This window comes from Myotis brandtii, unplaced genomic scaffold, assembly GCF_000412655.1.
Source record: "Myotis brandtii unplaced genomic scaffold, ASM41265v1 scaffold139, whole genome shotgun sequence".
Classification (NCBI taxonomy): domain Eukaryota; kingdom Metazoa; phylum Chordata; class Mammalia; order Chiroptera; family Vespertilionidae; genus Myotis; species Myotis brandtii.
The window spans coordinates 1,591,555-1,603,902 of NW_005354965.1; positions in this window are offsets into that span (position 1 = coordinate 1,591,555).

Consider the following 12,348-nt stretch of genomic DNA (forward strand, 5'->3'; position numbering starts at 1 on the left):
AATTTTTGTGCACTGGGCCTCTAGTTATTAATAATAATAAAAGGAAGTTGGAAAAAGAAATTTTCTCCAAAAACCTACCATAATTCCCTTTTGCACCTGAGATAAAATCATATAAGATCTTAAGATGCCTGGCCCCTCAAGTCCCCTATATAACTAGACAGTGTAGGAGCCAGGGCCAAGATCAGGAATCAGGCGGCCAGACTTCAAGTTTTACTGCTTCCCTGTTGATCATGGTCAAAGAACTTACCCTCTTTAAACCTCAGAAGGCTTCAACTGTCACACAGACATAACAGTACTTAACCCTAGGGGTTTATTTTGAGAATTAAAGGAGATAATGTGGAAAAAACACTCGTTACTTGGCACATGCCTCACATTTATTTTATTTGATACTAGACGCCCGGTGCACAAAATCCATGCACGGGTGCGATCTCTAGGCCTGGCCGGCGATCGAAGCACGAGCATCTGGAGTGGAAGGGCAGGTCCCAGCTGACCTTTGGCCCTGGGCAGCACCTGGGCCCCGCACACCCCTCTCTGCCTGAGTCACAGAGCCCGAGTCCCCACGCGGAGATGTGGTGAGTGCGGCTGGACACCACGGGCTGGGGTGCAGCGTGGGCCTCTAGGCCACCCAGCGGCGCCACATGGAAGCCGGGCCGGCAGCGTGTTCTCTCCCGGCCGGCCGGCCTTGCAGACCGGCTCCTGTGTGAACCCATGGGGAGCCCGACCAGCCCCTGCAGTCCCAGCGGCTGTGGCTCAGCTCACCTGGAAGAGGCCACACGGGTGCCGGGTGGGTTCCTCATGGGCGCCTGGCACCTGAGCATGGGGGCTTCCCTGGTGCACGAGCCCTGGCATCCTGGGGGAGGGTAGCAGGGGGAGTAAGCGCCCGTCCCCAGGTAGCCGGTCAGAGGTCACGGTGCATTGCCTATGCCCGCCATGTTCCGCACCGCCCCCTGGTGGTCAGTGAGTGGTAGAACTCCCTGTCTCCAGGTCGAATGACCGCCTGAGGGGACAATTTTCATATTGGGCTTTTATTATATAGGATACTTTTTATTGTTGATAGTATTACAGATATCTCCCATTTCCACCCCCATTTCCCCCTCCTCCCAGCCCCTACCCACCCCCATGCCTCACATTTAAATATATACTGGTACAGTGGGGCCTTGACTTACGAGTGTCCTGACTAACGAGTTTTTGGAGATATGAGCCGTCTCTCGGCCGATTTTTTGCTTTGAGTTGTGAGCTAAAATTCGGGTTACGAGCCAGCTTCAGATACCCCACTGCTAGTTGGCGCAGCAAACGCCACAGTGAACGCCACAACATCAGCCCAGCATCACGTGTCTCACTCGTTCACTTCAATGATTTGACATACAAGTAATTTGAGTTACGAGCTCCGTCACGGAACGAATTAAACTCGTAAGTCAAGGCCCCACTGTATATATATTTGTATTGATTTTAGAGAGGAAGGGAGAGGGAGAGAGAGAGAGAGAAACATCAGTGATGAGAGAGACTCATTGATCAGATGCCTCATGCACACCCTCCTATTGGGGATGGAGCCCACAACCCAGGCATGTGCCCTTGACCGGAATCTAACCCTTGACTCTTCAGTCCACAGGCCGACACTCTATCCACTGAGTCAAACCGGCTAGGGCATGCCTCACATTTTATATGCTCAGAATAAACGCTACTGATTTCGGCTGTGGGGAGGGGCCTGGTGGGGCCACAGGGCTTGCTTGTAGACGGTCAGGCTTAGCGGCTGCAAGGAAGAGATTGCCAAGTACATGCCTTAGCAAGATGGGAATCGCTCCCTTCCAATCATGTAACAGCCCAGAGGTCACCCCTCCGGCCTGGCGGGTCAGCTCTCTGTCCTCAATGTGTTTTACATCTCTGTGCTCAAGGAGACGGTCCCGTTCTCGTCCTCTCCTTCCAAGCGGAAAGGGGGAAGGAGATTGGGGGTGGGGAGAGGGTTATGCTCTAATTCTTTGAGGGGCAAGATCAAGATGTAAGCCCCATCACTTCTGCTAACATTACCTAGTCACATGACCACACCTCCTGCAAGGCAGGCTGGGAAATGTAGTCTTCGCCAGATGGCCATGTTGCCCGCTAAAACGTTGCGCTGTGGAAGAACAGAAGTCGGGGGGCAACCAGCAGCCTCCTGTCACTACCACGGACCTCAGAGAAGGGCAGGCGTGGGAGTTGCTTCTCCAAAGGGCCCTTTGCCAGATTCCCACAGCAGCAAAGCGTTCGCAGAGCCAAGCTCCCCGCGAACCGGAGGGGATTTAGGAAATGATTCAGGCAGCCTGGCTGACTCAGGCGTGGAGCGTCCTGGAGAGAGAAGTGGCCGCACAGGCCTCTGGGGCTGGGGGCTTAGTTAATAATAATGATGATGACTTTGGCCCACAGAGCTTCCTGAGGCTAATGAATGACTGGCGTGGATTAACAGCCCGGGTCGCCGCCCGCGGTCTATCAGCGCCTCCCAGCCTCACATCCACCTACAGGAAGTCCCTGGTACGCCCGCCTATTACTGCCTGAGTCTCACAAAATGAAAATGAATGGGCGCTTCAGTGGAACTTGGAGAAAAACGCGGTGACCATTGTGTGTGGCCACCGGGCCATCATGGTTTTTTTTCCAGGCACATTTCCTGCGTTTTCTTTGGTTCTCTTTCTGGCTTCCCTCTGCTCATGGCTGTACCCGCAGCGCAGCTGGCCCTGAAGATTAGCTCTAATCCCCTGGCTATTTATAGCCGCTCTGTCACCATGCATGTGATTCCCTGTTTAAATGTGTCCTCCCAGCCCAGCCAGTGTGGCTCAGTGGTTGAGCTTCAACCTATGAACCAGGAGGTCAAGGTTCGATTCCCGGTCAGGGCACATGCCTGGGTTGCGGGCTCTATCCCCAGTGTGGGGTGTGCAGGAGGTGGCTGATTGATGACTCTCTCTCTTTCCCTCTCCCTTTCTCTCTCTGAGTTCAATAAAAATATATATTAAAGCCCTAGCCAGTTTGGCTCAGTGGATAGAGCATTGGCCTGCAGACTAAAGGGTCCCGGGTTCGATTCCGGTCAGGGGCACATGCCCGGGTTGCAGTCTCAATCCCCAATAGGGGGCGTGGTGTAGGAAGCCAATCAATGATTCTCTCTCATCATTGATGTTTCTTTCTCTCTCTCCCTCTCCCTTCTTTCTGAAATCAATAAAAAAATATATTTTAAAAAAATTTGATCAGTTTCCCAAGAGAACAGTCGGAAGCAGAAAGGCAGGTGTAGACGTGGTTGTAGAGAGGAGTCTAACAGCGTTGACCTGTGGACGGTGGAGAGAACCCCGGGGCGGGCTCGGGTCACTGGGGACTCCTTGCCTGCGAGGCCTCCCACTGCTCGCCTGGCCCCAGCTCTGGGCCAGTAGATGTAATTGGTGAAATAAGCATGTTTTCCTCAGCCACGAGCCCTGCTCCAGGGAACTGGCGTTTATCGATGGCTCCAGATTTGCTGTCCTGCTACTTAAACTCCTCCCTTCTTGTCCGGCTTGTGATTGGCATCTGGGAGGACTTGCCAAGCGAAAGGTACAAGCCCTGAGCCCGGATCTCCCCAGCACCTCTCCTTCCTGCAGCTTAGTGAGCCGAGGATGCCACGGCATCGGCAGAACCCTGCCTCGTGGAGGTGGCACCTGGGCCATCAGAAACCTTCCACCTGATTCTACACGGGACCCCCGGGTGGGCTTCAGACAGCACCCCCCCCCCGAATTAAAGCAAGTGGAGGGGACAGCTGGAGAAACGCCCTGGCAACCAGGGAGGTGTTGGCGGCTGCTACACCAGGGGCGGAGGTGGAGATAGAGAAACGGAAGCCTGGCCGGGGAGCAGGTAGGTGGGAGCGGGATTAAGGACTTAGAAATGCTCGCTTCCTCCTGTTGTCCCTATGAGAGCTGATAAGGGCAGTTCAAGGTTTTGGGGGGAGATGTGGAAAAGAATGAGGGACTTTAATCACCCACAGACCTTTCCAGTTTCTGTTTCCCAGAGGTCCCCACACGGCATGTTTGCCTCAGAAGTTCAAGGTGCCAAAGGCAGGGAGGGAGCCCGGGAATGGAGCCCCGGGAATGACGCTGTGACCCGCCGCCGTCTCTGGGCGGGGCCTTCTGCTTTCCCCTCTTTTCAGTCCAGGGCAGGATGGAGCTGCGATGGCTCAGGTAGACCCGCGGCTTCATGTCCGAGCAGCATGCTTGACCCAGACATGTATGTGCACATACGCATAGCGAACATTAAAACTAGGCGAAGCAGTAGGGGATAGCAAGGTTTTCATACGTGAAAACCATGGACTAGCTGAGCACACACAGACCTTCCTGCTAAGTGACTGTCTCAGAAGATGGTGCAGGAAGCCGTGGCCCCTTGGAGCTCTGATTGCCGAGCAGCTTCCCTCCGCCCCGGGGAGCGAGCAGCGCCCTCCCTGAACCTCCCTGGGCCTCGGAGGAGCTCAAACTGAGCCACGTGTGCCGGGGAGCGCGGTCTCGGGTGGGCGACCAGCGTGCACAGTGCATGACATGCCCACCTGGGCCCACTGGGCTCCCGGGCCTTCGGAACCGGCGTCCTGGGCGGAATCTGTCCTGCTCCACGGTTACCTGGCGGGATGCTTTCTCCCGAACCTCCTGCGAGTCCGCTGCTTCAGGGGGGCACGTGGGCGCAACCAGGTGCTTCCGTGGCGACGTGAAGGCCGCGATGTGGCCAGAGAACACGGAGGCCCAGACTGAGCTTCTTGACGTCTCTGAAAATTACGGTCCTGTCAAGTTCGGATTTGCGGCTTCTCAATTTTTCATTGGGTAGTTTGGGGAATGAATACAATTCAATGACAGTCTCTCCCTCTCCCTCCTCCTGCTAACAACACACACACACATGAATACACACACATGGACACACACATGAACACACCACATACACACATGGACACATGCATGAACACACACAGACACACGTGTGCACATGCAGAGATACAGATGCACTTGTATGCGCGCGCGCACGCGCACACACACACACTTTACCTAACCTGTTTCCGGGTGACTTCGCCCCTAACTGCGCCCCGAAGAGCAGTGTGGTCTAAGGGAAGGAATGGAGACTGGAAGCCAAGGGCCACGCGGATTCCAGGTCCGCTGTTCCGCCGGGGGTGAGGCGAGTCGCAGGAGCTCTGGGCCCTCGTTCGCTCCTTCCCATCGCGGCTCCACTGTCACCAACACTGGCCGGCCCTCGAGTAGCGTGGTTTGCTGAGCGTCACTTTGTTGTATGTTGATGCGGGAACAGCGGGTCCCGGTCAGGTTGTCTGCGTGCAGAGGGTGGTGCCCCTGGTCTCCTACTCAGAGCTGCACGTGGGGGGAGCTGGTGTGTCCATTCTCCCGCCCGAGTGAGTGTGGGCGTGGGAGAGTGGCCCTGAGATGGGAGGGCGGCCTGTGCAGGGGGGTCCCCCCTTGCACCCCGAGTCCCTGGGACCGGCTCCTACTACCTGAGATCCTGCAGTGGAATAAGTGGGTTGAGAATCATTCTCTTACTTGTTCTAGTTCATCTTTCTTAAATGTCTGTGCGGCTCACACTTACCGCCCGTGTGATGGCGGGTGTGTCTCTGTGGCTCACACTTACCACCCATGTGACAACGGGCGCGTCTGTGTGGCTCACACTTACCGCCTGTGTGACGGTGGGTGTGTATGTGCGGCTCACATTTACCGCCCGTGTGACAGCGGGTGTGTCTGTGCGGCTCACACTTACTGCCTGTGTGCACACTTACCGCCCGTGTGACGGCGGGCACGCTTTGGGCCTTTGTTTAGGAGTTTGGTGGCGCTTTGACCAGAGAGACGCCGCGGGAACCTGGCCCTCGTTGACCTCAATGACCTCTGGCCCAGCTGCGTCTGTGATGCGTCCTTTCACTTACAGTCAGTTTCCAAGGGCGATCCAGAGTCACGACGCATCTGTAGCACGAACATCGCCTCCTCGTCCTTGAGCAGAGCTGACGCACCTGGCAGTCCCGACGGCACAAGGAGAGGACAGACAGCTGCTGCCCGCTCCCAGGAGGCCCCGCGGCCGGTGCCCAGGGCCTTCCTCTGCACGCACTCCCTCTTCCCAGAGCATCTTCTTATCCTGGGAACTGAGCAATCCCCGCTTCCTGGGGGCTGGGGGGCATGGCCTCCCTCCGTCCGGGGAGAGTGCCCAGTGCCCAGTGCCCGGGGTGGGAAGTAAACTGGATCCCACCTCGGAGAGCGGGGAGGAAGGAGCTCCCGGCCGGTCTCTGAGGGCAGCTCCGGGCAGGAGAAGCCAGGAGACGACCGGGCCCAGAGAGGGGCTCCCCCGAGGAGCACCACCCCACGTCCACCCTCACTGGGCTTGCTCCTGCGCCGGTGGACGCACCTCGGAGGGCGGTGCAGCCGCCATTTGCTTAACTGCCTGCCCCCTTGGTGCCCTCCCTGGGTCGCTGTGAGCGAGAGGCCGGAGGCGGTGATCACACTCGCCCGTGTGGCTCTCCTCGGCTTCTGGAGACTTTCCAGCGGCTTCCGGAGACTTCCTCCTCCATCCTGCTCACCACGGGGTGGGTGAGATGTAACCACGGGCGCCAGGCCCAGAGAGGCGGGTGACGTCTCAGATCACACAGCACGGCTCTGCTCAGGGCCCGAGAGCAGGACGCGCCTGCCCGGCCCTCTCGGATGGAGGGTCTGTCCTGAAGATAGTGTTTCTCGTCCGCCAGGGCCTCCTGTGGAGGTGCAGTGTGTCAGCCTTCCCAGTGTGCTCAGGACCCCGATTTCCAATTCTAAGACTGGGTATAGCCCGGCCGCGTGGCTCAGTGGTTGAGCGTCGACCTATGAACCAGGAGGTCACAGTTTGATTCCCAGTCAGGGCACATGCCCGGGTTGTGGGTTCGATTGCCAGTGTTGGGCGTACAGGAGGCAGCTGATCCATGATTCTCTCTTATCATTGATGTTTCTCTCTCTCCTCTCTCTCCCCCTTCCTCTCTAAAATCAATAAATATATTTAAAAATAAATCTATAATAATAAAAGGGTAATACGCTAACTAGACTGGACGTCATTCTGGACGTCCTTCCTGATGAAGCAGGGGCCAGAGGGAAGCCAGCCAGTCCCAGGTACCTGTGGGCATCCAGAGGAGGGAAGCCCGGGTCCCGGGTCCCGGGTGTCGGAGGGAAGCCGGTGCTGGCAGCCGGGGGAAGGAAGGCCTACTCTTGCACGAATTTTCATGCATCGGGGCCTCTAATAAAGAAATGAAAATGAAGCTGGGTACATGCTGGCCAACTGGGGCAAGCGGGTCACCGTGGGCCCCACCTGTGCAGAGGGGATGTGGGGAGCAGCCATGCGGGTCCTGCGTCTCCAGCAGCCGCGGGGCCCTTGTCCACCTGGGAAAACTCAAGGCCCTCCAAGCATTAAAACACAATGCAGGGAGCTGGTGGGAGGACTCAGATGCCAAACCATGACAAACACCCCAAGATGAACAATGGCAGACGCCGTGGCCACCCCTTGGCCGCAGAGACGAAGGGAAGGGGTAGAGCTGTGGGACGCAGAGGCCGGGCCCCCAAGAAACTGCAGGCAGGAAAGCCCAGCCTCAGGCAGAGGGGCCGCCACTGGCTCCTCCCTGCCCCTTGCCCTCGGGCTCCCACCAGGACTTTCTCCTCTTTTGGACCGTCTGGGGGTGGGCACTGTAAGCCACCAGGGGGAGGGCTCCCTCCCTGGTCCGTGCAGGGAGCTCTGGGCTCCCTCACACGGTGGCCTCAGTGCGGACACAGGCGTGGACTCATCCCCTGACATCAGCTCCCTCGATCAGAGCTCAGCATCATCAGACATGTGAGCCGAATGGGAGCTCCCAGATCATCTGCTCAGAGAGGGACAGAGCCCGGCTGCTGACGGAGGGATGGGGGTGCCTCTGAGCTCAGGGACCTGGGTCGGAGGCTGCGGTCCCGCTGCATTGGTGCTGAGCGGGGACCAGACCCCGCCCTCCCGTAGCGACAGGCGGACAGGAGCCCCAGACACCTGCAGGTGCTTATTGACGAGAAAGCAACTTCCACAGGAAAGCGAGTGTGGCTGCCGGTCTCACCCACCTCTGTGCAGAGCTGTGCCCGGAGGGGACACCAAGAAGCCAAGCCTTCATTTCACGGAATAATGGGATTTAGATGAATTTAAAAATTTCCTATTTTGTTCCTCAGTCACATGATGTTGCTTTAATAGACTGTATGTATCATCCTATAGAATAAAGAGCTAATATGCTAATTAGACCGAACAGCGGAACAACCTTCTGACGTCCTTCCGGACAACCTTCCGGACGAAGCCGGGGCTGTGAGGGCCGAGCCCCTTGCAGAATTTCATGCATCGGGCCTCTAGTCTTTATAATATGTAGGTTTATTCAACCAATACTTAGTGTGTCCCTACCATTCAGTCCTTCTGCAAGCGTTTAAGGGTGCTTAGTATCCAGCGTGTCTCTCCCTCTGTCCTCACCTCCCCCTCCCCCTCCCCCTCCCATCTCCCACACCCAAACCCGGGGAGGCGGCACTGGGCTGGGAATATGCTGGGTGGCAACCCTCCCACTTTACCATTCAGTCCTTCCGCAAGCGTTTACTGGGTGCTTACCTCCGTCCTCACCTCCCCTTCCCCCTCCCGCTCCTGTCTCCCACACCCGCACCCTGGGAGGCGGCGCTGGGCTGGGAATATGCTGGGTGGCAACCCTCCCACTTTTGCCAGAACCTGCTCTTGCAGAATCTCTGCAAAACCCACCGCCAAGCGCTTGTTTATTCACGTATCACACGAAGTAACTCCATTCTGAGCCGTTTCTCCAGGTCATTTTCGGGTTCCCGTGTTTTCCCGGGGGTTGTGTGTACATTCCAGGGGCTTTAACCGCGATAGGGTATGTGTGGGTGCATGGGTTCTGGCCCATGTCCTTGATCCCCAGGCGGCGGGGGTTCCCCACCCGGAAGCCCTGTGCACAGCCCCCTGTCCCTGCTGCTGCCCCGTGGGGCCGGCCAAGGCCCAGGACACCCCTGCCGTCAGATTCCCAGGGGGCTTGTCCGGCAGCTGCCTGAGCTGGGGGTGGGGGCCCTCACATGGGGACCCACCAGCGTCTGAGGCCCACGCCTTCCCTTTGGTCTTCCTCCTCTCACTCCAGGGGCCCCCTTAGACCGGGGTGCTTGCTCCCTGGGTCTCCCACCCCTCTGAGGGGCCGTAGGTCCTTTCCAGGCCCTGGGAATCTCAGACGCTGCGAGGCGGTGTGTCACTTCCCCTGGCCGAGGCGGGGGCATCAGCCGTCTCCCTGACGGTGGAGGAAGGAGAGAGGGCCCAGGGCACCAGGAGATTGTGGGGAGACCATTGTCCCTCCGCTCAGTAACCCGATCCCGCCACCGGATACAGACACGTGGGAATAATTAAAACTCCGGATGCCCGCAGCAGCTCATTAGAAAGGAGGACCTCTGTGGATAGATGGTGGGTGATTCTTTCTTCATCATTATCTACATTGAAAGACTCTGCGCATCATTTTGTTATTTGTCAGATGATCGCATCCGTGTCAGTGTCTGTAGATACCACATGCGTGCGCCGACACCGCCGGCCCGAGCAGCACGGGTGTGAACGGCGCCGGCCCATTTACATGCAGATTATTTTTTCCAATAAAGGCAGCGAGTGTACTTTCTCTCTCTTATGATTTTCTTAATAGCACTTCCTTGGCCCTCGCTTCCTTCGTGGTAGGGACGCAGTCTGGGAGTCACATCACATACAAAATGTGTTCATCGACCGTTTATGCTGCTGGCAAGGCCTCTGGCATTCCAGGCTGTGAGTGGTTAAGTTTGGGGGAGTCAAATGTTACATGAGGACTTGTGACTGTGTGTGTGGGGGGTGAGTACCCCTAACTTGTGGGCTGTTCAAAGGCCCACTGTAGTTTCAATCTTTATATCTGTGGCCTAAACCCCATCTCTGGGCTCCAATCACAGACGTGGTGTCTCCACATCTCATAGGTGTCAGCAACTTAAAAATCTAAAATGGAAATGTTTTTTAAAATTTTTTTATTATTTTTATTTATTTTTTATTGATGTCAGAGAGGAAGGGAGAGGGGGAGATAGATAGAAACATCAATGATGAGAGAGAATCGTTGATCGGCTGCCTCCTTCGGATCAAGCCCACAGACCAGGCATGTGCCCTGACGTGGAATCGAACCGTATCCTCCTGGTTCATAGGTCAAGGCTCAGCCCCGGAGCCACGCCGGCCAGGCTGAAATGGAAATCTTGAAATTGCATTCTTCCCACTCCTGTTCAAAAATGTTTAAAATGCTCTTTTCTGGCCCTGGCTGGTGCGAAGGAACGAGCCAGGGCACATCGCTCTCGCAGCGTGGGTGAGGAGGAGGCACCCGAGGACGTGTCCCCCCAGCCAAGGGGTTCCCCAGAGGACGGTCCCCTCACTGCCGCCCCCACGGCTGCCGCCGGAAACCTCAATGCTGTTTCTGTTTCCGGCCAACCCCTCACCAGGCTGGGAGCCGCGCCGTTAGTCCCGCGGGTCAGATTTCTGTTCAGGAAATCAATGACCGCGGAAGGTTGCCGGATGCCTTCGTCGCCCCCGGTCTGGAAAGATGAACCATGGCATACGCTTCGTCATTGTAACCATCTCCACGCGCACAGTTCTGTGGCTGAAGAACCTTCTCGCCCCCGAGTCTTACCACCAGCCCAGAGCCTGGACCGCGAGCGTCCCTCCCGTCTCGCCCTCGGCCCCCGGCGGCCGCGGACCTGCTGCTGTCGCTGCGGGTTTGCCGATTTGGACATTTGCCGTGACGGACCCTACGGGTGTGGCCTCGTGTCCGGCCCCGTCACTTGGCATGTTTCTGGGGTCACCGTGTTACCACGGACCATTCTTCGTGCCTTTTCGGGCCGAATGACACTGCGCTGCGTGGAGGCGCCACGTGCTGCTCACCCGTCGTCTGTGACGGGCCTTTGGGGGAGCCCCACCTTCTGGCCGCCGGGAGCAGGGCCACTACGATCGGCCTGTGCACATGTTTAAGATGTGTTTTCATTGATTTCTTTAGGGAGAGGCAGGGAGAGGGAGAGAGAGGGCAGCATCTCAGTGGCTCCTCCTAGGGGGTCACAGTGCTGACCCCGGCAGAGAGGGCAAGGGGATGCAGGTGACCAGAACCTGGGGGCAGGTGCGGGGGCAGAGGACAGCCCTGGCCAGCGGGGGACAGTCCGGGGCCCCACGGCGCCCAGTGCCTCCTCCTCGAGGCCTCTTGCTGGCACTGCCGCTGTGGAGTGAGCCGGGAGGCGTGCTCTCTCCTAGGCCACGTCTCCTGGCATCTCCTCCCCCGCTGCCCGGGGACTGCTGTGCCCTTAGGTTTGCTCTTGACAAAGAACAGTCCATTGTCTCTTTTTTTAAATCCTCACCGAGGGTATTTTCCCATTGATTGTTAGAGAGAGGGAGAGAGAGGGAGAGACAGAGAGAAACATCGATGTGGAGAAGCACATTGATTGGTCACCTCCTGCACATGCCCTGACCAGGGCCCAGGCTAGGGAGGAGCCTGCAACCAAGATACCTGCCCTTGACTGAAATCGAACCCGGGACCCTTTGGTCCACAGGCTGACACTCTATTCATTGAGCCACACCGTCAGGGCAGTCCATTGTCTCAGGGGAGAAGAAGAGGTGCCCCCTTTGCAGAGAAACACATTGATTGGTCACCTCCTGCACACGCCCTGACCAGGGCCCAGGCTAGGGAGGAGCCTGCAACCAAGATACCTGCCCTTGACTGAAATCGAACCCGGGACCCTTTGGTCCACAGGCTGACGCTCTATCCATTGAGCCACACCGTCAGGGCAGTCCATTGTCTCAGGGGAGAAGAAGAGGTGCCCCCTTTGCATTCAGACACACAACCGTGAACTCATAATAACACACAAAACCCACAGTAACTCATTCCCATGCGGCCACTGGGCCGAGTTATCTAAGTCAGCGTGTTGCTTACTCTCTGTTCTGGAGACGGGGAGAGTGTGGGCTCAGAGAGGCCTCAGTCAGCGGTGTGACCTTGGGGTGACCTTGGGCCGGAGGCTCCGTGTCCTCTCCTAACCCTCTTACGTGAGGGTCATTGAAGGCCAATGGGAACACATACCTGGGTGCCGCCTCCCGTGGCAGCATTTTACTCCACGGTCGCCTCGGTGACCACACCGCCCACTGCCCTTCGTGGGGGGGTCCGTGGAGGAGCCCCCGAGGAATGCGGCAGAGGGGCCTGGTGCGGCACGCATTCCATCTTCGCTGTTCGGTTCCTCACGAGCTGTTATAGGAAACGATGTTTCAGAAACAGCTGCCCCTGCCCGGCGGCCCAGGTCAGTCCACGCGCATGTCCCCCCGCGGCCAGGGAGGCCTAGCATATGCGGCGCA